The 25,734-nt window shown below is 40.4% G+C and overlaps 1 protein-coding gene and 1 pseudogene across 1 annotated transcript in view; one reads left to right on the top strand and one right to left on the bottom strand.

Moving 5' to 3' along the window:
- Window positions 1-25,734, bottom strand: part of KLHL3 (kelch like family member 3) — a 259,630-nt gene that overhangs the window by 197,963 nt on the left and 35,933 nt on the right. The window lies entirely within an intron of this gene.
- The window catches only part of LOC123390820, a 29,484-nt pseudogene that overhangs the window by 740 nt on the left and 3,010 nt on the right, over window positions 1-25,734 (top strand).

The following is a 25,734-nucleotide window of genomic DNA, read 5'->3' as shown; positions in this document are numbered from 1 at the left end:
CTCTTTAGCACTCCCATGATGCTAGAAATCATAATTTTTAAAAAAGATTTAGTTATTTCTTTGAGAGAGAGAGTGTGTGCAGAGAGAAAATCTCAAGCAACTCCCCACTGAGCACAGAGCCCACACAGAGCTCAATCCCACAACCCTGAGATCATGACCTGAGCCAAAACCAAGACTCGGACACTCAACTGACTGACCCACCCAGGAGCCCCCACATTAACTAACTGATTAATGGCCACTGGATATAGACCTTTAATTATAAAATGGCTTTTTTATCCCAAATTCTCCATGTATATTAAATAGAGGTCATGATGCATCTATTATTGGGTCTGAGGGACTTCACCAGTAGCACTTTTATAATTAGCTCCAGGTTTTTTAAACCTCTCATAAATCTTATGACTTAAACTTTAAAAAAATACTGCTCATTCCCACAGTGTCACATAGAAGAATCAGCTAGACCACTCTGAAAAAGAATACTAAGCTCATGTTCAATTGCCTTTAGCTCAGGGATTTCTACTAAGTCATGACCAGCTTTATCTCTTTCTTGGATAAATCTTCTTTATACTATTACATTTGAGCTACAGCTTATGTGTCTGTTAAAAATGTAACCATATCTTCTTTTTGAAAAAAGGTAATGTTTCTTTGCATACCTGTGATTTTTCTATTGTATTTTTTCTTGCATATTTTCCTTTATGTTTTCCACTCCTGAAAAATTTCTTCCCTCTCTCTACTTCTCCCTCCCTCTCCCTATCTTTCCCTTCCTCGTAGAATTTCTATTCTATCATTTGAAAAAAAATGAACAAAAGCACTGCAGGACATCCAAATGAAATAAAATGTAACAGTTTCACAGCATTAGATGCAAATAAAATCTCTTGCCTAAAAATCAACCTCAAATCGTGCAGCTTAGAATTTTAAAGGTACAGGACTGTGGCCCCTTGGTGCCATAAATAGTCAACTCTACCTAGATAACCCCTTCTCTCTCTTCTGACAGATGGTGGGTAGTCCTATAATTAAGATCTAATAGGTTGCTTTAGTTACTTGGTAAAGACACACTGATTCTAGTTTCCATTACTAAGATGATTCTGACCAAACTACTAAAAGGAAGAAAAGGCTTTCATCAAACTCTGGTATCACTCCATCCCCTCATCCACACACATGTACTCAGGCTCCTCTAACCTTGACCCCCACTACCCTAAGCATGCAAAAGAGATCTCCAATCTATGATTAACTGTTATTGTGGTATTTCTGGCTCTATGCTAAGAGCTATTTCTTTCTATTAAACTGTTTTGTCTTTCTTCTAAATTTATCTTGAGCTTTAATGAAATGAAAGTCACTAATGTGTAACTATCAATAATAGTTTTTCCTGTGGTTATTTTTACCTCAAAAGAGTACTAAAGTAAATGTACTTTTTTTTTTGTAAATGTACTTTTTAATGCATACCTTTCTCCTTAAGGGCCTTACATTCTGCAAGTAGGGCAGGACAGGTCTATAAACAGTTACTTTAAAAGGTACGATGGACAGGGAAATGCAAATCAAAACCAGAATGAGATATCAACTCATACCTATCAGAACAACTAGAATCAAAAAGATAAGAAATATGAAGTGTTGGCGAGGATGTGGAGAAAAAGGAACCCTCGTGCACTGTTAGTGGAAATGGAACTTGGTGCAGCCATTGTGGAAAACAGTATGGAAGTTCCTCCAAAAATTAAAAGGAGAATTACCATACAATCCAGTAATTCCATTACTGGGTATTTACCCAGGGAAAACAAAAATGCTAATTCAAAAAGACATATGCACCCCTATGTTTATTATAGCATTATTTACTATAGCCAAGATATGGAAGCAACCCAAGTGTCTGTCTATAGATGAATGGATAAAGGTGTGGTACATATGTACAAAGGAATGTTACTCAGCCATACAAAAGAATGTGCTCTTGAGGCACCTGGGTGGCTCCATCAGTTAGGCATCTGTCTTTGGCTCAGGTCATGATCCCAGAGTTATGTAATTGAGCCCCTATCAGGCTCTCCATTCAGCAGCAAATCTCCTTCCTCCTCTCCCTCCGTAATCTCTCTCACCTTCACTCTCTCTCAAATAAATAAATAAAATCTTTTAAAAAAATAATGAGATCTTGCCATTTGCAACACAGATGGACCTAGAGATTATGTATAATGCTAAGTAGAATAAGCCAGAGAAAGACAAATACCATATGATTTCACTCACATGTAGAATTTAAGAAACAAAACAAATGAACAAAGAATAAGAGAGATAAACCAAAAAACAAAACAAAAAAAACACCCTAGACTCTTACATACCGAGAACAAATTATTGGTTGCCAGAGGGGAGGTGAGTGGAGGATAAGTGAAATAAATAAGGGATATTAAGAGTACACTTATCTTAATAAGTACTAAGTAATGTGTAGAATTTTTGAACCACAACATTGTACATTTCAAAACTAATGTAACAGTATATGTTAATTACACTGGAATTTTAAAAATAAATAAAATTACTTATTTGTTACTATTTATAAAATTTAAAATATACATATATAAGTAATTAAGAAAATTCTAACAATTATGTGAAAGCAAATGGTTCATCCCTCAATAAAAGTATTTCTGGTAAATCTTGCTATTTGCAATGACATGGATGGAACTAGAGGGTATTATGCTGAGTGAAATAAGTCAATCAGAGAAAGATAATTATCATATGATCTCTCTGATATGAGGAATTTGAGAGGCAGGGTAGGGGTTGTGGGGGGTAGGGAAGGAAAAAATGAAACAAGATGGGTCGGGAGGGAGACAAACCATAAAAGACTCTTAATCTTACAAAACAAACTGAGGGTTGCTGGGGGGTGAGGGCCTAAGTATAGGATGGCTGGGTGATGGACACTGGGGAGGTTATGTGCTATGGTGAGTGCTGTGAAGTGTGTAAGCCTGATGATTCACAGACCTGTGCCCCTGGGGCTAATAATACATTATATGTTAATAAAAATAATTTTTTTAAAAAATATTTCTGGCTTCTTTGTACTATGAAAAAAAGAGTATACTTAGCACGATAAGCACTAAGTAATCTATAGAATTGTTAAATCGTTATTGAACTGAAACTAATATAACACTGTATATTAATTGTATTTCAATAAAAACACATTTTTAAAGAAGTAAAATGTCCACATTATAACATGTTATTGAATTAAAAATAGAAGTTAAAAAAAAACGGAGAAGAAAAGAAAGTATGATAGAAGTATAGACTAAGAGTTGTAGGGGCCCAACAGAGGTAAAAATTGTTTTTGAGAGGAAACAAGGAAAGATTTCAGGAGAGTCAACTTCCTGTTTTGCGATATTTGTTGATCTGGTCCATCAGTCTGATCTACTGCTGAGCCACTTGGTGAATGAAATAAGGCTTTCTTTTCTGTATTCTCCCTTCGAGGAATCTGAGACTGGAACCTCATGATGTTTGCCAGACAGCCTTGGAAACACAGTGTCCTTTGGTCAATGATCCAAAAACCCACTCCTACATCTCCTGACTGCAAATCATTTTGGACTGAGAATAATGTTTCATATCTTTAATCATTTCCAGAAAAGATGACTATTAGTGAGATGAATAAATACTTATGCTCTCAAACAATTACTAGATTAACTATTCTGAATGTGTCTGTCCAGTGCACCAGAGCTGAATGGAAAAATGCTAACAGATCTTTACAACAAGTCCCCTAAGTTTTCTCTCTGCCTGTTTCTAAAGATTCCCCCAAGAATAATACCCAAACAATCTCTAACAGAGAGAATCAACAAAATAAATAATTCAAAATAAAGAATACCCCAGTGTGGTTTAAATATGTGTGGTGTGTACTTCTCAGCAATGGAAAATCTGATATGCTGGAAAAGGTATAAATTATGTGACAGAGCAACATGTATAAGGCTTCTACTCAAAAAGCTGCTCCTCACTCCATGCTGAAGAGTAGATATGTACACATATAACACACATATATATATTATATATACACACACTATATATATAATACATATATATCCACACATATAGAAAGCCCTTACTATATACTTGGTACTACATTAGGTATAGAAAAAGTATAAAAAACAGCTTTAAAGAGTTTACAATCTAGTTGAACCACCAAAGAGTTTAGAAGACATCAGAGGGGTAATATGGGGTTTGGGGGGGGGCTTGGGGGATTTTTTGTAGTAATAAAAATAATAACAGGATTTTTTTTCAAATTCCAATAAATAATTCAATAAAGCCCTACTAAAATTCTTTTTGTTTTCATTTCTTCTCAGCATAACAGTATTCATTGTTTTTGCACCACACCCAGTGCTCCATGCAATCCGTGCCCTCTCTAATACCCACCACCTGGTTCCCCTAACCTCCCACGCCCCGCCCTTTCAAACCCCTCAGATTGTTTTTCAGAGTCCATAGCCTCTCATGGTTCACCTCCCCTTCCAATCTCCCCCAACTCCCCAATATGGGGTCTTGATTCTGAAGCCTTTCTTTCTGGCTAAGGTGAAAGCTGTGTAAAGGAAAATAGTCACTGAAGGCAGATTTAACAACAACGGAGCACTCAATTTATCTCTGTGCCTTGGTGAGAATATACTGGGCAAAAGAAGAGTAAGAATTCCCTGTGAGGGGAAGAGGGGAATGTCAAGGCTGAGATGCTCAGGAATTCCTATAATCCTCCGGAAGTTGTCAATGCCATAAATGTGCTCGTGCAATAAACCAGAGAATGAAGAGGACAGATAATTCCAGTGGGCCAAGGAAGACAAGCAGGTCTCTTTCCCCTATTTCTATGTCCAAATCAAACTCCTTCTTGAAGCTGGGATGGTGCTTCCCCTGCTGGAGAAGTAAAAGAATGGGGGGAGCTGATGACAAGAACACCTGGTTCTGACATCTGGTTGTGTGTACTCTTTGCTGCAATTCTCTATTTTAAATCTGTTCTTCTGGGGTGCCTGGGTGACTCAGTCATTAATCAGCTGCCTTCAGCTCAGGTCCTGATCCCAGGATCCTGGGATCAAGCCCTGCATTGGACTCTCTGGTCAGCAAGAAACCTGCTTCTCAGGGTGCCTGGGTGGCTCAGTAGGTTAAAGCCTCTGCTTTATCCCAGGGCCCTGGGATTGAGCCCCACATCAGGCTCTCTGCTCAGCAGGGAGCCTGCTTCTTCCTCTCTCTCTCTGCCTGCCTCTCTGAAATATTTGTATTAACAGAATTTAAAAGAAAAAAAAAAAAAGAAAACCTGCTTCTCCCTCTCCCTCTGCCTGCTGCTTCTCCTACTTGTGCTCTCTCTCTGTCAAATAAATAAATAAAATCTTAAAAAAAAAATAGAACTAAATCTGTTCTTCTAACTGGACTGAGAACTTTCATAGACCTTGACCTATTTCATCCATTATTCCTCCTATACCAGCACTCCACTGCCACCTCAGTATTTAAGATAGGACTTGGCAAGGGAAAAAGATTTAATACTCATGGATTTTATTTTTTTTAAGATTTTATTTATCCACTTGTCAGAGAGAGAGGGGGAAGCACAAACAGGGAGAGCGGCAGGCAGAAGCAGAGAGAGAAGCAGGCCTCCTGCTGAGGCCAGAGCCTGACGTGGGACTTGATCCCAGGACCCTAGAATCATGACATGAGCTGAAGGCAGACAATTAATTGACTGAGTCACCCAGGCATCCCTAATACATGTATATTTTTAAAGTTCTTTCTTAAAACACCAGCTCGGCAGTAATTACTCACCTAATGAATACCTGAATGTTTTCAAACTTATGTTTTATTAATTATCCAGTTTGAGTAGAAAGACATAATCCTAATTACACAGAGATTGGGTAATATTAAAGAACTGCAAAATCCTGAGTCCTTCAGGACTCAGTGTAAAATGTTAGGGTTGTGAGGATCCCCTAGTCACTGTTCTCATGGCATCCCACGCATCCCTATCATGTAGAACCCTAAAGGCCTGTTTATATGTGTGCCTGCTCCACAGAACATGAGCTCTCTGAAGGCAGGGACTGGGCCTTATTCACCGTAGTAGCTCCAGTGTCAATTATAGCATCTAGCATGAAGTGGGGAATCAATTAATATTTGCAAACAGTAGAAAAAGAATAAATCTGAAGATAACAAATCTTTGCTTGGAAGTGGTATGTAGATCTGAACAGTATATAGAGCCTGTACTTCCTGGACTCAGTACTTGATGAAGCAGAATGCCAAACTTCCATATGAACTGTAACAGTCAGGGCTCAGAAATATGCAATGGCAAGAGGACAAATACAAACACACCATGGTTCCAGGGGAGGCTCAAAGGCAAAGTGTACTTACTCATGACTCAAATGCTGTTTGCCAAAAAGTTATGCCAGTAAGAGTAGGCTAACTGGGCAGATCTTAGGACTGAAAGAAAATGCTCTACTAACTTCCAATTAACTAAGCTGATAGGTTCTTGGACAAACACATTTAAGAAATTGAAGACCGGGGCACCTGGGTGGCTCAGTGAATTAAAGCCTCTGCCTTCAGCTCGGGTCATGATTCCGGAGTCCTGGGATCGAGCCCCGCATCAGGCTCTCTGCTTAGCAGGGAGCCTGCTTCCTTCTGTCTCTGCCTGCTTGTGATCTCTACCTGTCAAATAAATAAATAAAATCTTTAAAAAAAAAAAAAAAAAAAGAAATCAAAGACCAGTCTTCTAGGGCAATCAGCCTCCTAGAGAACAGTCCCCATTATGACTCTATCAGAAGAAAATCCAGATTCTCTATAAAAGGTCAAGGTAGCATTTTTCACAGAGCGGCAACAAGCAATCCTAAAATTTGTATGGAACCAGAAAAGACCCTGAATCACAAAGACAATGTTGAACAAGAAAAAACAAAGCTGGGGGCATCACATTGCTTGACTTCAAGCTATATTACAGAGCTTCATGTTCACTAAGGCAGCATGGTATTGGCACAAAAACAGACACGTAGAGTCTCCAGATATGGACCCTCAACTCTATGGTCAACTAATCTTTGACAAATCAGGAAAAAATTATCCAATGGAAAAAAGAGTATCTTCAATAAATGGTGCTGGGAAAATTGGACAGCTACATACATAAGAATGAAACTGGACCATTCTCCTACACCATACACAAATATAAACTCAAAATGGATGAAAGACCTCAATGTGAGACAGGAATCCATCAAAACACTAGAGGAGAACACAGGTAGTAACCTGTTACTGGACCTCAGTCAGCCACAACAACTTCTTTCAAGACATGTCTCCAAAAGCGAGGGAAACAAAAGCAAAAATGAACTTCTGGGACTTCATCAAGATAAAAACCTTCTAGACTCAAAATGGATGAAGGAACTAAATGTGAGAAAGGAATCCATCAAAATACTAGAGGAGAACACAGGCAGCAACCTCTTTGACCTCAGCTGCAGCAACTTCTTCCTAGAAACATCACCAAAGACAAGGGAAGCAAGGGCAAAAATGAACCATTGGGACTTCATCAAGATCAAAACTTTTACACAGCAAAGGAAACAGTTAACAAAACCAAAATACAACTGACAGAATGGAAGAAGAGATTTGCAAATGACATATCAGATAAAGGGCTAGTATCCAAAATCTATAAAGAACTTAGCAAACTCAACACTCAAAGAACAAATAATCCAATCAAGAAATGGGCCGAGGAAATGAACAGACATTTCTGCAAAGAAGACATCCAGATGGCCAACAAACACATGAAAAAGTGCTCCACATCACTTGGCATCAGGGAAATACAAATCAAAACCACAGTGAGATACCACCTCACACCAGTCAGAATGGCTAAAATTAACAAGTCAGGAAATGACAGATGCTGGCGAGGATGCAGAGAAAGGCGAACCCTCCTATACTGTTGGTGGGAATGCAAGCTGGTGCAACCACTCTGGAAAACAACATGGAGGTTCCTCAAAAAGTGGAAAATAGAGCTACCTTATGACCCAGCAATTGCACTACTGGGTATTTACCCTAAAGATACAAACGTAGTGATCCAAAGGGGCACATGCACCAAAATGTTTATAGCAGCAATGTCTACAACAGCCAAACTATGGAAAGAACCTAAATGTCCATTAACAGATGAATGGATAAAGAAGATGTGGTAAACACACACACACACACACACACACACACACACTGGAATACTATGCAGCCATCAAACGAAATGAAATCTTGCCATTTGCGACGACCTGGATGGAACTAGAGGGTATTATGCTTAGTGAAATAAGTCAGTCGGAGAAAGACAACTATCATATGATCTCCCTGATATGAGGAAGTGGAGATGCAACAGGGCGGGGGGGACGTTAGGGGAGTAGGAAAAGAATAAATGAAACAAGATGGGATCAGGAGGTAGACAAACCAAAAGAGACTCTTAATGTCACAAAACAAACTGAGGGAGGGGTGGGGGGAGGGGTGTAGAGAGAGGGTGGTGGGGTTATGGACACTGGGGAGGGTATGTGCTGTGGTGAGAGCTGTGGAGGGTGTAAACCTGTTGATTCACAAACCAGTACCCCTGGGGCTAATAATACACTATAAAAAATTTTAAAAATAAAAAAATTTATAAAAAAATAAAAATAAAATTTTTAAAGATAAAAACCTTCTGCACAACAAAGGAAACAGTCATCAAAACCAAGCGGCAACCCATGGAATGGAAGAAGATATTTGCAAATGACATTACAGATAAAAGACTGGTATCCAAGATCAATAAAGAACTTCTCAAACTCAACATGCAAAAAACAAATAATCAAGTCAAAAAATGGGCAGCAGGGGCGCCTGGGTGGCTCAGTGGGTTAAGCCGCTGCCTTCGGCTCAGGTCATGATCTCAGAGTCCTGGGATCGAGTCCCGCATCGGGCTCTCTGCTCGGCAGAGAGCCTGCTTCCCTCTCTCTCTCTCTGGCTGCCTCTCTGTCTACTTGTGATTTCTCTCTGTCAAATTAATAAATAAAATCTTTAAAAAAAAAAAATGGGCAGCAAACATGAACAAACACTTCTCCAATGAAGATATACAAATGGCTATCAGACACATGAAAAAATGTTCAACATCATTAGCCATCATGAAAATTCAAATCAAAACCAAACTGAGATACCACCTTACACCAGTTAAAATGGCAAAAATTAACAAGGCAGGAAACAACAAATGCTGGCAAGGATGTGGAGAAAGAAGAACCCTCTTACACTGACAGTGGGAATGCAAGCTGGTACAGCCACTTTGGAAAACAGTATGGAGGTTCCTCAAAAAGTTAAAAGTAGAGCTGCCTTATGACCCAGGAATTGCACTACTAGGTATTTATCCCAAAGATAAAGATGTAGTGAAAAGAAGGGCCACATGCACACCAATGTTCATAGAAGCAAGGTCCACAAGAGCCAAACTGTGGAAGAGCCAAGATGCCCTTCAACAGATGAATGGATAAAGAAGATGGGGTACATATATACAATAGAATATTACTCAGCCATCACAAAGGATGAATACCCACCATTTGCATCGACATGGATGGAACTGGAGGGGATGATGATAAGTGAAATACGTCAAGCAGAGAAAGACAATTATCATATGGTTTCACTCATATGTGGAACACAGGAAAAAGCAAGAAGGACAATAGGGGAACGAAGGGAAAACTGAATGGGAAGAAATCAGAGAGGGAGCCAAACCATGACACACTCTGGACTCTGGGAAACAAACTGAGGGTTTCAGATGGGAGGGGGTTTGGGGGATAAAGTGGCTGGGTAATGGGTATTAAGGAGGGCACGTGTTGTGGTGAACACTGGATGTTATACATCGCTAATGAATCATTGAGCACTATATCAAAAATAATGGTGTACTGTATGGTGGCTAATTGAAGATAATAAAAAAAAACTAAAAATTAAAAGTATAAAAGACCAAGGCAGGACAGAACTTTGTCTTTTTCAGTGAGTCAGATTCTTCTTCTCCATTAAGGGGACATAGAAAAACAAACAAACAAAAGTTACGGAGTTATTCATTTGGAGGCAGTCTTCTCATTCCTGGGATCCCAGAAGATGCCTTCTGGTTTTCTACAGCAGGAGTCTTTGATTCCCGCTGTTACAAGAGAACCATCTCCTGGTATTTCAACTTTTACACATTTCTACTTTCTGTGAAGTTTCTCAATTTAAAAACATAGACAAACCTATGTGTGCGTGTGCACATGTGCACAAACACGTGCACATTCCTGCACAGCACCTAGAACAATGTCTGAAAGATTCCAAAATGTTAACAGTATTTATGCCCAGGTGACAGGACTTTGGAGTGACTATCCCTACTTCTTTTTCCTTGTCTCATCTTGCCTTCTAACCTCTCTTCCTCTCCCATTCTTTTTGCTTATTAGCTCATCCATATTTTCTAAATATTCTACAAGAAACATGTATTATTTTAGTAATTTTTCAAACTGGAGAGAAAAAAAGTAAAACAAACAAACAGAAAACAAAAACACAAAACAAACAAAAAACCCTAAGAATCCAAAGTTCCTGACAATGAGGCAGCTGTGGTACCAGAAGTCAAGTGACAATTTGTATAAACTCAAGGTTTATACAAATCATTTATTCTTCCTATGCTTCAGGTTCCTCATCTACAAAATGCATTACTTATTCAATAAATATTTAACAAGCATCTACTACTATGTCAGTAAATATAATAGTGATCAAGACTGACATAATCCTGGGTGCCTGGGTGGCTCAGTGGGTTAAGCCGCTGCCTTCAGCTCAGCTCATGATCCTGGTGTCCTGGGATCGAGCCCTGCATCAGGCTCTCTGCTCAGCAGGGAGCCTGCTTCCTCCTTTCTCTCTCTCTCTGCGGACCTCTCTGCCTACTTGTGATCTCTCTCTGTCAAATAAATAAATAAAATCTTTAAAAAAAAAAAAAAAGACTGACATAATCCCCCCCCCCTTCGTGGCAATCTATCAGAGATGATACTTTTTTAAAAATGTCTTATTTAAATTCAAGTTAGTTAACATAGAGTGTATTATTATTTTCAGTGGAAGAATTCAGTGATTTTTCAGTTGCATATGACATCCAGTGCTCATTACATCACATGCCCTCCTTCGTGCCCATCACCCCATCCTCCCACCGCCCCCACCCCAGCCTGTTTCCTATAGTTAAGAATCCCCTGTGGTTTGCCTCCCTGTTTTCATCTTATTTTACTTTTCCTTCCCTTGCCCTATGTTCATCTGTTTTTCTTCTTAAAACATATAAGTGAAATCATATGATATTTACCTTTCTCTGATTTATTTTGCTTAGCATAATACCCTCTTGTTATATCCACATCATTGCAAATGGCAAGATTTCTTTCCTTTCAATGGTTGAGTAATACCGAGGCCATACTTTTTTAAAAAGTAAATTATGGCAAGTACTGTAACAGAAAAAATAGAATATTACAAAGGCATTTAACAGAAAAAACTAATGTCACTTGGGGAGAATGCAGACAGAAGGAAGATAAAGGAATATTCTTGGAAGAAATAATTTTTAACTGGTATAAGATACAACTTTACACCAGTTAGAATGGGAAAAATTGACAAGGCAAGAAGCAACAAATGTTGGAGAGGTTGTGGAGAAAGGAGAACACTCTTACATTGTTTGTGCGAATGTAAGCTGGTACAGCCACTTTGGAAAACAGGGTAGAGGTTCCTAAAAAGTTAAAAACAGAGCTACACTATGACCCAGCAATTGCACTACTAGGTATTTACCCCAAAGATACAGATGTAGTGAAAAGAAGAGGCACACGAACCCCAGTGTTCACAGCAGCAAAGTGCATAATAGCCAAACGTGGAAAGAGCTGAGATGCCCTTCAACAGACAAATGGTAAAGAAGATGTGGTCCGTAATTAAAATGAAATATTAGCCATCAGAAAAGATGAATGTCCAACTTTTGCATCAACATGGATGGGACTACAGGAGTTTATGCCGAGTGAAATAAGTTGAGCAGAGAAAAGCAATTATCATAAGATTTCACTTACTTGTGGAACATAAGAAACAGCATGGAGGACATCAGGAGAAGGAAGGGAAAAATGAAGGGGGGCAATTCAGAGGGGAAGATGAACCATGAGAGACTATGGACTCCAGGAATCAAACTGAGGGTTTTAGTGGGGAGGGAGATGGGGGATGGGTGAGCCCCATGATGGGTATTAAGGAGGGCACGTACTGTTAGGAGCCCTGGGTGTTATAGGCAAACGATGACTCATGGAACACTATACCAAAAACTAACGATGTATTTTATGGTGACTAACATAACATTTAAAAAAGAAAGTTATAGTTGGCAGAAAAAAACAAACTGTATTTGTCTCAAACGCAAGCAATGAGTCTGAAAAAAATAAAATATATTAAACTTTTGACCAAAGAAAGAAATCAAATTTCCTTAATAAAAACAAAAAGCCAGAAAAAGAGACTGTGAGACTCTGAGAAACTAACTGAGGGTTTTGGAGGGAAGGGAGGTGTGGTGTTGGTGAGCCTGGTGGTGGGTATTATGGAGGGCATATATTACATGGATCACTGGGTGTGGTGCATAAGCAATGTATGCTGGAACACTGAAAAGAAATAAAATAAAATAAAATAAAATGGGGGGGGGCAGAAAAGAAAATAATTTATTTTATTTTATTTATTTGACAGAGAGAAACTAGGCAGCGGCAGGCAGAGAGAGAGGAGGAAGCAGGCTCCCTGCAGAGCAGAGAGCCCGATGCGGGGCTCGATGTGGGGCTCGATCCCAGGACCCTGGGATCATGACCCAAGCCAAAGGCAGAGGCTTTAACCCACTGAGCCAACCAGGCGCCCCAAGAAAATAATTTTTAAACTGAGATCTAAAAGATGACTAGGACTTAGCCAGAGAGAGATGAGGCTGGTTATGCCCTCAACGGTTTCATAATTTTATGTTCTAAGCTGTGTTACTGAATCACAGAGTCCAAAGGGCCATCTGTCACTCATCTTGTCTCTTTACTCATTAACTCACATAATCCTAAAAACATTCTTATGGGTAGATAATGTTACTTCAGTTTACAAGTGAGGAAAGTGTTACTTAAGCAAGTTGCCTGAAGTTACACTGTGGTAAATCCTCACTGATCTAATCTAAAATCCCATCCTCTTCCATTCATCATTCAATCATCATTTACTAAGTACGGCCAAGTTCCCTGCTAGACGCTGGCGATGAAGAGAACAGTCAGACCAAATCCTTGCTCTTGAGGAATGCACTTTTTGAGGGGGGACTGTAAGTTGCCAGAAAATTACAACATCGTGATGTGTTTAGAAAAAGGCAGAGTGGGACTATGCCTTTTCATCAGACTCTAGTTCCCTAGCTCCCCTAGGAAACCCAGGAGGTACATGATCACTGACAAACACTATACAAATTGGGAAATTTGCAAATCTGTAGCTGAAGCCTAGCATCCCTGACTGGCACTGATTCATAGCTCTGTCTGCTGTACCGTGAGGCCCCGCCATTTTGTTCATGTGCAAATCTTCCAGGGGAATGTGTGTCTAAATCATACCCACTCATCTTACTATGCAGAATAAGCACACTCTCAGGCATCCCAGACGGATGAAGAACCTCAGCAGTAGCATCACAAGCTCTGAGAAAAAGACATGCATCAGCTAAATAATGCCTGCTATAACCATGGGACACTTCCTGAGAATTTTCAGACACCACCACCTTACCCATATGTCTTCTAAAGAATACCCCTCCCTCTCTGATTTCCAGAAATTCAGAAAAGAAGTACAAAACCAAGATTTCAGAGTTGCTCCCAGAAGAGCTTCCACCAGGAGCTCTCAGAAACAGGTATTGTACCTAATTTTGGAGTCTAACAAAAATGCCACCCATCTAGCTTGGAAGAATTAATCTGGGATATATCTTAAAATTCAATAATTCAGTAGAACCTAGACCTACAGTACTGTGTAGAGGAACCTCAGTTCCTTCACAGAGCAACAGAGGACAAGAGCTCAAAGGTCTTAGGTCTTACTCAGCCCTCTGAGAGGCCACAAGATGCATCCACTTGCTCATACATTAAGACCAACAATGAAATTGCCATGGTGGGACATGGATTATAAAACAATGTCCCTGGAACCCAGGAGTCCTGGGACTTTGATCTTAACTCTTCCATGGGCTTATTTTGCAGCCCTAAGCATGTTAACCCCTCTGTGCCTCAGTTCTGCCCTCTATCGAAAGGGATTCCCACTGTCCTCCTTTCTGGAAAAGATGTAGAGATGACACTGGAATAGCATTTCCTCTGTAGCCCCGTGTTTCAGTAGTTACCTCACAAGATTGATTGTAGGTGGGGAGACATAGGTGGGAAAGAGAAACACATTATCCAAGCATAGTGGGGAAAGCGGAGGTTTTGAGCCATCCAGTCTTGGGCTTGAATTGTGGCCCTACCAGATACAAGCTGTGTGAAAGCAGCCAAGCTTCATTAACATCTGTGGCCCTAAAGTTATATCCATAAGAGAGAGAGTAATCCCTGCCCTGAAAGACTGTTGTGAGAATTAAAGATAATGTATGTACAGTGTCTGGCTCAAGAAGGGACTAAACAAATAGCTGCAATATTAAAATCTCTGACACCAATATAAGCCCTGAAGAGATTGCTCTTCTGTAAATTTACATGCATAAGGCCCAGCCCACAGATCAGAGTTAGGCTGAAAAATCTATGGAAAACTCTAAATTCCTAGAGATGATAGGAGAAAAACATGAGATGATTTCAAATTCCTTTCAGTATCCTTCCTCAACACTGGTCATGCAGAAAAATACTTTCCAGCTTCACTCAGCCACAGCCTTCTATCGTTCTCACAGGAAATCTCGTCACCCCAGGCTTCACAGCCTGACTACAGAATACTGAGGGGAAGGGGGATGTGGATGGTTGGAGGAAGGGCTTTAAATTTTAAATGTGTGGTTCAGGTGGGTTTCCCTGAGGTGAAGCTGAGTCAACACTTGAAGGAGAAACAAGACATGAGGACAACTGAAAGAAGAGAGTCGAGGGAGAAGGTACAATAAGTTCAAGGGCCCTGAGGCAGGAGAGAGCCTGGTGGATTCAAGGAATAGCAGGGAGACTGAAGCAGTGGAAGTGAGGGGAGAATAACAGATGATAAGGTCCAAGAAGTGAGAGACCTCACAATATTGTCTCTAAAGTGATGGTCCTCTTTTAGACCTCAGCTCTTCCTTCTAAAAACTAGACAGAAAGATAATATTCAAGAACAAGGTACTTGAAAAGGATAAAATGAAAAGATGATACAGTGAACAAAGTAATGGACTGGGATTTGGAAGACATGAGTTCAAGGCCAGGATCTAACACAAATGAGCTATGTGGCCTTGCACAAGTCACTTCAATTCTCCAAGCCTGTTTGCTTACCTATAAAATGGAAAGATCCAGGCTAATAGAGATTTGTTTAAATCTGAAAAATCATATACAAAGTACTCTTCAACAAAGAGCTGAACAACTGGATGGATATCCATATGAAAAAAGGGTTTTTTTTCATTCATACCTCATACAATATAAAAGCTCAAATGGATCATAAACCTATATATATAGTTTAAAGTCATAAAACGAAAAAAGAAAAAACCAATATACTTGCTTGAAAATGCACTATGAAGCACAATAAAGCAAAGTGCAATTAAATGAGGAGAAAAATAAAGTTACAAAACTTACAGAAGAAAACATAGGGCAAAAAACATTGCAGCCTTGGGTCACACAAAGATTTCTCAGATACAACACCAAAAGTATAGTCCTTTAAAGAGGAAATTGAAAAAATGGACCTCATCAAAATGTAAAACTTTTGCTCTTGAAAGACACTGATTAGAGAATGAAAAGACAAGCCAAACAGGGACAAAATATTTTTCAAGCATATATCTGATATATATGGGTGTCTCAGTTGGTTAAGCATGTGCCTTTGAATCAGGTCATGATGCCAGGGTCCTAGGATCAAGCTCTGAATCAGGCTCCCTGCTCATCTGGGAGTCTGTCCCTCCCTCTGCCTCTGCCCCACCTCGACTTGTGCTCCCTCTCTGTCAAATAAATAAAATCTTAAAAAAAAAAAAAAAAAGACTAGTGTCCAAAATACATAAAGAACTCTCAAAACTCAGTAACAAGAAAACAACCCAATTTTTTAAATGGGCAAATAACTGAAAAAACATTTCACCAAAAAAGACATACAGATGGCAAATAAGCACAAAAAAAGTTGCTCAGGCATCATTAGTCACTAGGGAAATCTAAATGAAAATCACAAGACACTAACTACTACACATCTTATCAGAATGGCTGAAAAGACTGATACAAACCAGGAGTTGATGAAGATGTGAAGGAACTGAATCCTCCTAAGATGCCTACAGAATCAGAAAGAACACAACCACTTTACAAAACAGTTTGACAGTGTTCTTACAAGTTAAAAAGACACCTACCTTTTGATCCAGTTACTCCATTCCTAGGGGTTTACCTGCTTGAAATAAAAGCATATATCTGCACGAATACTTGTACATGAAGGCTCCTAATGGCTTTCTGTACAATTGCCAAAAACCAGAGCCATTCAAGGTCCACTGACAGGCAAATAAATAAATAAACCATGGTATTTTATATAATGGGATACTACTGTGGAGTAAAACAGAATGAGCTACAGATACTACAACATGGATAACTCCAAATAATTATGCTCAATGCAAAAAAGCCAGACACTCCCCCTCCAAATGAAAATGAAGTACATACTGCATATGTCACTTACGTAGAACTCTAGAGAATGCAAATTAATCTCTAGGGAGAAAACAAATCTGTGGTTGTCTGAAGACAAGTGTGGGAGGATAGAAGAGAGCTATTCCATAGGGCCATGAGAACACTTCTGGGAGGAATGGATGTGTTGGTTATCTTGATTGTGGTAATGGCCTCATAAGTACATACACATGTCAAAACTTATCAAATTATACACTTGAGGGGTGCCTGGGAGGCTCAATGGGTTAAGCCTCTGCCTTTGGCTCAGGTCATGATCCCAGGGTCCTAGGATCAAGCCCCGAGTCAGGCTTCCTGCTCAGCAGGGAGCCTGCTTCCCCCCACCCACGCCTGCCTCTCTGCCAACTTGTGATCTCCGTCATCAAATAAATAAATAAACTCTTTAAAAAAATTATACACTTTAATATGCGCAATTTATTGTATGTTGACAAACCACAATAAAGCTGTAAAAAAAACTTTTTAAGACTTATTTATTTGAGAGAGTGCACAGGGAAGAGGGTCAGAGGGAAAGAGAGAGAGAATCTTAACAGACCTGATCTCAGTGTTCAACGCAGGGCTTGATCTCGAGACCCAAAATCACAACCTAAGCTGAAATCAAGATCAGATGTTTAACTGACTGTACCATACAGGTGCCCCTATAAAAAAATTTTTTTTAAGAAACACCAAGTATTGGGCGCCTGGGTGGCTCAGTGGGTTAAGCCGCTGCCTTCGGCTCAGGTCATGATCTCAGGGTCCTGGGATCGAGTCCCGCATCGGGCTCTCTGCTCGGCAGGGAGCCCGTTTCCTCCTCCTCTCTCTCTCTGCCTGCCTCTCTACCTACTTGTGATCTCTCTCTGTCAAATAAATAAATAAAATCTTTAAAAAAAAAAAAAAACACCAAGTATTTACTCCATTTCAAGTCATCAAACTTTACTAAGCATCTACCCTGTAGCAAGATCTATGTCACGTACATGAGAGGCAGAGACAAATGAAACCAGGTTACTGACCTCAAGGCATGGAGAGCCCCAGGGAGGAAGCTTTAAAGCAATTTCACATGCACACTGCACTATCACCATCTTATGGGGAAGGGAACAAGAACAGCCTCTGCAAGTGTTAAACATGGATCAGAGTTAACTCCCTTCCCTCTCTCGCCCTAGAACCTTCAACCCACAAACTGGGAACAGTATTATTCTCCCCTCTGAACTTTAGAATTTCAGGGCTGGAACAGTTTACAGAGAGGACTGAGGTTCTGGGGGAAAGGGACTTGCTATCCACCACAAAGCTAGTCAGTAGCAGAATTAAGTGAGAAGGCTGGTGAGAAGAATTTTTGGAGTAAGTTACATTAAGACAATATGTATTCTCTAACCGAACTGACCATGATTAATGGCTGAAGATTCTCAAATTCACAAAGAGGCTTCAAATGAAATGAAGCTGCATGAGCTGACTTCTTACATAATGAGTCTTCAAAGAAATTATATCAACTATCAGTCTCAGAGCCTTGAAACTTCAGCCTTTAAAGCTGACTGTGGATTTAACTGCCAAACTTTCCAAAGTTTCCTTTCTGCTCTGTCACCACTCAAAGACTTCTCAGGGGAAGGCCTGTGCAGATAGGTCAAGGGGTAGACATGGGCAAATCTGTGCAGACAGCATTTGTGGTTCATGATCGCCCCCACCAAGACAGACCATAATACCCACGATGATGATGAACAAACAACAGTTCTCTCAGTGTATCCCTTTTTCCTTCTTCTCCTGCCCTCATCACACACCAGAAGCAATTCTATAATCACTACTTCCAGCTAAATCCACCCTCTTCCTCTCCCCTCCTCCCTCCCAAACATGACTCATTTACCCCACTCCCTAGGAGTGAATACATGCATCTTCTAAGTCCTAAGAATGGCAAGAAAAAGAATAAGAGAATTGAGCAGGAATGGTTATTTTGTCAGGATAGACTAGTACTTGCTATGGCAATAAGCAATACCCAGTCTCCCAGGGCTGGGCCTGGGAGTGGCAGGAGGTGGAATGGGGGGTGGGGGGGCGGCGGCAGTGAGGTCTGCTCTGCATAATTACTCAAGGACCCAAGATATTGAGGCTCTGCCATCTTGTAGTTATATCATCTAGAATACACAACCATTTCAGTTACTAAGGCAAGGACAGAAGGAGCTGAAAAGTCTCACACCAGCAGTTAAATGCTTTGGCCTGAAAGTGACATACACACCAATTCTGCTCACAACTTCTGGCCAGAAATATTCCTATGTGCCCACCTAAATGCAAGAAATGGGAAAATACAACCCGGTAGTGTGCCTAGAAGAAGAGAATCAGATATAGGTGAACACCAGAAGTCTCTACTACAAAGGATCTGAAGTTATTGGTATCTTGATTCAGACAAGTCAGTTCATAGCCTTTACAGGGGATCATGAAGGGCTTTACAATACCTCATGATTATCATTCTTCATTTTATAAGAGAAAATGATTATCAATCATTACCTGAGTATCATTCTATCATTTTTCATTTTCTAAAATTCTAGGAATGACAGGTTTGCTGTTCAGTCCTTAAGCCTTGACTTTTGTCATGAATGTTTGTTCCATGTGACTCCTGCTCTGGTGCTCATAGGACCATCAATTAATGGACCAAAAGCATTCCCTTACAGCTTCTTCCTAAGATAATGAAAAAGCTTCTTTCTACACTGCTATTCCTTTTTGTCCTACCTTCTTGGCACAGCAACATCATAGTCACAGACTCCTAAAAATGGTCAAGAAAAAGATAACTAAAAATAAAATTCGCTATCCTCGAATCTGGGTCAGAAAGCTGGAAGAAGACGACCAACAACTATGTGTTTTTAATTATCTACACTATATGTTTTAAAGATCTTGTACTTTTAAAAAAACAAAGCAAAGCTCACCACTCGACCTTCCCAAGGTGGCCCTTCTACTCCAGTTGAGACAGTCATTTATTTTTTCCACAACATATGGTCACTGCAGTCTCTGGGCCTTTGCCCTTCATCTCTTCCTCTGGTCTGGAAAGCAACCAGTTTTGATCCATAATTTCCTTCATCCAAGACTCACCTTCCCTACAGAGCCTTTGCTTGGCAGGCCTGACTCACACTGGTGTCTCCAGTCCTTGGGCCCGCTCAGCATGTACATGTACACAAAGACAACTATTCCTGATGCCCACCCACCCCTTCTCCATTTCTATGCACAGTACGATGCTTCCAGGCTGCCAGCCTGTCCCCAACAAAACTGGGAGCACCTCAGCCATATACTCAGGCCCTTACATCTCGACTCTCACTGAGTGACCAGCACAGGGCCATATCTACTTGATGAGTAAAGGTAAGTTTACTGACTTTCTATCAGCTAGATAAAAACCAACCTTAAGAATTTACCCAAATTCCTCAAATCATTATATATAACAGGAATGAGGGGTGCCTGGGTGGCTCAGTCAATTAAGTGGCTCCTTCACTCAGGTCATGATCTCAGGGTCCTGGGATGAAGCCCGGAGCTGGACTCTCTGCAGCGGGGAGTTGCTTCTCCCTCACCCTCTGCCTCTCTCTCTCTCTCAAATAAATAATTAAAAAGATGATAGATAGATAGATATAAAAACAGGATTGAGAATCCCTTTGTCCTATGAATCTTGCCAGAATGAAGAAAGTGAAGATTAATAACCAAGAAAATATGTATTATTTATTCAAGAAAAACAAGAAAATATGTATTATTTATTCATCTTCTCGTGAGTACACATACAGCATCTGTTTCCTCACAAATTTCCAAACAGGATCACACGGGCATCTTACTGGCTCACATCCATAACAGGATATCCAGCCTACCTACTGCAACTGACATTGTTAATCACTGTACCAAGTCTGTCACTGTGTGATTTAACTGTTTTATCTTGGATAATCAACATAACAACGCTAGGAGAAAACTCTCTGCTGCTTTTCTTTTCTTTCTTATTAACATACAATGTATTATTTGCTTCAGGGGTCCAGGTCTGTGAATCATCAGTCTTTTTTTTTTCTTTTACAGATTTTTTTTTAAAGATTTTATTTATTTATTTGACAGACAGAGATCACAAGTAGGCAGAGAGGCAGGCAGAGAGAGAGAGGAGGAAGCAGGCTCCCTGCTGAGTCCCGATGTGGGACTCCATCCCAGGACCCTGAGATCATGACCTGAGCCGAAGGCAGCGGCTTAACCCACTGAGCCACCCAGGCGCCCGTGAATCATCAGTCTTAACACAATTCACAGCACTCACCATAGCACATATCCTCCCCAATGTCCATCACCCAGCCACCATAGCTCTCCCCCCACACGCCCAAGCAGCCCTCAGTTTGTTTCCTGAGATTAAGAGTCTTTTACAATGTGTCTCCCTCCTTATCCCATCTTGTTTCATTTTTTCCCTCCCTACCCGCCATGACCCCCTATCCTGCCTCTAAAATTCTTCATATCAGAGAGATCATATGCTAATTGTCTTTCCCTGACTGACTTATTTCACTCAACATAACACCCTCTAATTCCATCCATGTTGTTGCAAATGGCAAGATTTCGTTTTCTGAAGGCTGCATACTATTCCTGTGTGTGTGTGTGTGTGTACACACCACATCTTCTTTATCCATTCATCTGTTGATGGACATCTAGGTTCTTTTCTAACCATACACAGGCATAGAGTGCATGGTTGGACCTTCATGGAATATATGACAGCCCCTTTCTGGCTCAATTTCCCAATCAACAGAATGACAACTATGCTCCTACACTGTGCAGATCTTGTCTTATGAAATGAGACAGGGCCCTAAACAAGACTCTCTCCTGATGTAAGGGCAGTAGAGAAGAATAGCATCCTATGCAGTTCACACTTAGGAAAGTCTTCCAGAAAATCTTGCAGAGCAGAGAAAGGAGACAGATCATTTTCAGCTTTCCCAAAGCCTTCCAGATTTATCCTGAAGGCCTTCAGGTGGCTTCATCAGACACCTTCAGAACAGCACCAGGGAAAGTGTCCCCACTCCTCTAAGAGTATAGGACATTTGTCCTTGAAATCCAACCACCCAGTTGTGAGGAAGCTCAAGACACAAGGAGAAGCCACATCAAAGTGTTTTGGCCTTAGCTAAACCCCAGCTGACAGTCACTGTCAACAGGAAAGGAGGAGAAGAGGAGTGTCTCTGTGTCCCACCCACGCTTGCAGGTGGTGTGGGGGGTAGTCAAGGATTTATGGCCCAAGGCTGCCCACCAAAGTGAATACCAGCTCTCCACTTTCTCTGTCAGCCTGGACCAGGCAACCTACTCTGACCCTTTTACCTTTGTATACTAAGAGGAAGGATTGGCCACGGTCAATGGCCTTCAGTGAGCCTACCTCCACAACACAGAACCAAAATGTGACCAGAACCAGAACCAGACCAGACCAGAACCAGTGATCTCACATAAAGTGGTAGCCCATGTCACCTACTTCAGAAGCTAGAACAAAATAGGTTGAGGGCCTTTGAATGTTGGAAAACTTCCTTGCAAGTCCATCAAGAAGATTCACATAAGAAAGTTGTATACATTAGTTGACCAAGAAAAACCATGTTGTTAGAAAGGAAGGCATGGGGGCAGTGGCTGGCTCAGTAAAGCATGCGAATCTTGATCTCAGAGTTATAAGTTCAATTCCCACTTTGGAAAACCCCCTAAAATTTTGAAAGAGAAAAGAAAGGAAGGCCCTAGAGAAAAATAGCCCAAATGTCTTTTCACCATTAATTAATTAATTAATTCCAAATAACATCAGCATTCATGATTACTCAAAACTACATAATAATTCATCAAGTAGATTTACAATATTTTTACTAATCATTTCTGTAGTTAGATGTTTAGATTGCATCAGTTTTCCATATTATAAATGCACTGTAATAAAATGACATTGTGATAAAACTTTGATTGTATTTTGGATTATTTCTTTATGACAGTTCCTAAAAGTGGATATGTCAGGTCAAAGGTTAGAAACATTTTTACTGTGTCTGATATTTTATAAATCAATTATTAATTCTTTAGTATCTTTTGGCTCTAGGGTATTGGAATTCTACTAGTAAGAAATGGAATCCCCTTCTGTTTAAACATTTTTTAAGGCAGACAGACGAGTAAAAAATAGCCAGGTGGGGGGTGCCTGGGTGGCTCAGTGGGTTAAGCCTCTGCCTTCAGCTCAGGTCATGATCTCAGGGTCCTGAGATCGAGTCCCACATCGTGCTCTCTGCTCAGCAGGGAGCCTGCTTCCTCCTCTCTCTCTCTGCCTGCCTCTCTGCCTACTTGTGATCTCTGTCTGTCAAATAAATAAAATCTTAAAAAAAAAAAAAAAAAGAAAGAAATAGCCAGGTGGTGGGTATTAAGGAGGGCACGTATTGCATGGAGCACTGGGTGTGGTGCAAAAACAATGAATACTATTATGCTGAAAAGAAATTTAAAAATTAAAAAAAAAATAGTCAAGAAAGCACACTCTGGAATAGGACTGCCTGGATTCAAATCCCAGTCCTATCACTTGTTTGCTCTGTAAACATAAGTTACGGAATCCTTCTGAGACAATGTACATAGAGCATTGGATCTGGCACAAAGTAAAAGCTCAAAAATGCTAATCACTCTTGTTGTCTTTAGATTAGTAAAAAGAAGATGAATCCTAATTCAAAAAGCCAAGAATTATCCTCAAATAACAGAGTAAGAATACACAAAAAACAAATGACAAAAAAATATTTTTACCTAGATTATAAGTAAGCAGGTTCATTTACTGTGAATACTATCTACATCATTGTGGTTATTACATATAAATAAAAATAAATACCACCTTAATGAGTGCTTATTCTCTTTAAAAGCTTGGGGCACCTGGGTGGCTCAGTGGGTTAAAGCCTCTGCCTTCAGTTCAGGTCATGATCCCAGGGTCCTGGGATCGAGCCCCACATCGCATCCCACATCGAGCCCCACCTCGAGCCCCACAACAGTCTCTCTGCTCAGCAGGGAGCCTGATTCCTCCTCTTTCTCTCTGCCTGCTTCTCTGCCTACTTGTGATCTCTCTCTCTGTCAAATAAATAAAATCTTTAAAAAAAAAAAAAAGCTTTACATACACTGTCCCATTTAAGACTCACAACAACTCTGTATGGTGGTAATAATAATAACAACAGCTAATACTTTCCAATTGCTTACTATGCATGATTCTAGGTAATAACATTAATCCTTATACACTTGTGAAAAGGGACTTCTCATTTTACTATTATTCTCATTTTACAGACAATGTAATCTAGGCACGCAATGGTTAAATAACCTGTCCAAAGTTATAGAGTTAATAAGGTAGATATCATTGTGCCCATTTTATAGATAAGAAAACTAAGGCTTACAATAATTACCTATAAAAGTAAGTAACTAGGCCAGGCTTTGAACCAATATTTATCAGACCCTCAAGTCACAAGCTCTTACTTTACCACTCTGCTCCCTTTTATATGGATTTACTTGTACAGAGAATGCCCTGCACAAGAGAACAAATGTTTAAGGCTGGCTTCCCTCATTCCCGCCTTCTTTTGCCTTCAGCTATGGCAAACTGAGAATGGTCTCATTTGAACATTGCCTCTGAGAATATAATTGGGAAGACAACCCTCATGCAAAAACCCATACAATGAAACCTGTCCTTTAAGTGGATTCTTCCCCTCTCCTGACACAACATCTGCTGCATCCCTGAGAGTTTCTTTTTTTTTTTTTAAGATTTTATTTATTTATTTGACAGACAGAGATCACAAGTAGGCAGAGAGGCAGGCAGAGAGAGAAGAAGGCAGAGAGAAAGGAAGCAGGCTCCCCAAGGAGCAGAGAGCCGATGCGGGGCTCAATCCCAGGACTCTGGGATCATGACCTGAGCCGAAGGCAGAGGCCCCAACCCACTGAGCCATCCAGGCACCCCTCCCTGAGAGTTTCTAATGTCTACCTTTCAGATACTTGGCAATTCCTAGTGATGTACTTTTGGCAAAGCTGCTTCAAAATATTTCTGTTGGGGTGCCTGGGTGGCTCAGTCATTGAACGTCCTTTGGCTTAGGTCATGATCCCAGGGTCCCAGCCCACATTGGGCTCCCTGCTCAGTGGGGAATCTGCTTCTCCCTCTCCCTCTCCCCCTCTCCACTTCTGTTCCCTCTCTCACTATCTCTGTCAATTAATTAATTAATTAATCATCTAATTAGCTAATTAGCTGATTGACTAATTTATTTTTGGAGTGGGTCTAGAGGGGTCTCCTGTTTCCCTCTGCCTCAGAGAACCCTCAAAATTCTCACCACTGGGAGAAATAAAGCTGCTTCAAAAACCTTTCAAAACACCTGGAAAATACATTTGCAGAGGGGCTGAATCCACAGGAAGAAAGCTGGATTAAAGTCCAAACTCTTGAATGAACTAATTGTTTAATCATGAACAGATTATTTCCCTTCCCTGTGCCTCAGTTTCCACTTCTGTAATGAGAAGTCGGATTAGCTGGTTTTCCAGGGCCAGTAGAGCTCTGATTCAAGGAAGAAGACAACAGTGAGTTTGGAGTCTATAGCAGTGAAATCCCAGGAGGGCAAGAGTTGTACTAAAGCCCAAAGCTCAGAACAGATTTGCAACCATTAAACAAGACCTGCCAGGGTTGGATTAACTTCCACAGTAGGGGAAGTGCCCTGGGATTCGGATTTAAGAACGTGAGTCCTTTGAGAAATTATTTTATGTGGAGTTGAAGGATTCGGTAGAGTGAGAAATGTAGGCAGTGGTAAAGGAATAAATCCTGTTCACCTTTGCAGAGCAGAGCAAAGCAGCATCCAAATCCTTTTCCCATTTTTTCCCCCTATGCGAAAGACAGGAGCAAAGACAGGATCCTGCTGCCACCTTGTGGCACACTGGGCAGTTGAGAAAGAAGGGTTTACTTGATCTGGGTCCCCCAGTCTAAATGCCCCTCAGGAAAGCACATCCTCCTCCTCCAGTACAATTACACAGAGCTTGATAACTCACAAAACACTTTCAACCCTATTATCTCGTTTCATTCTCTCAACAACTATGTGGTGGGAAGGAGGTAAAGCTCCATTTTACGACAGAAGAAATTACATCACTTGCCTACAGTCACACA

Source organism: Mustela putorius, unplaced genomic scaffold (assembly GCF_011764305.1).
Source record: "Mustela putorius furo isolate JIRA1106 unplaced genomic scaffold, ASM1176430v1.1 tig00000145_pilon_pilon_pilon, whole genome shotgun sequence".
Classification (NCBI taxonomy): domain Eukaryota; kingdom Metazoa; phylum Chordata; class Mammalia; order Carnivora; family Mustelidae; genus Mustela; species Mustela putorius.
The sequence above is the reverse complement of the archived record's forward strand: the minus strand, read 5'-3'. Positions and strand labels throughout refer to the sequence as shown.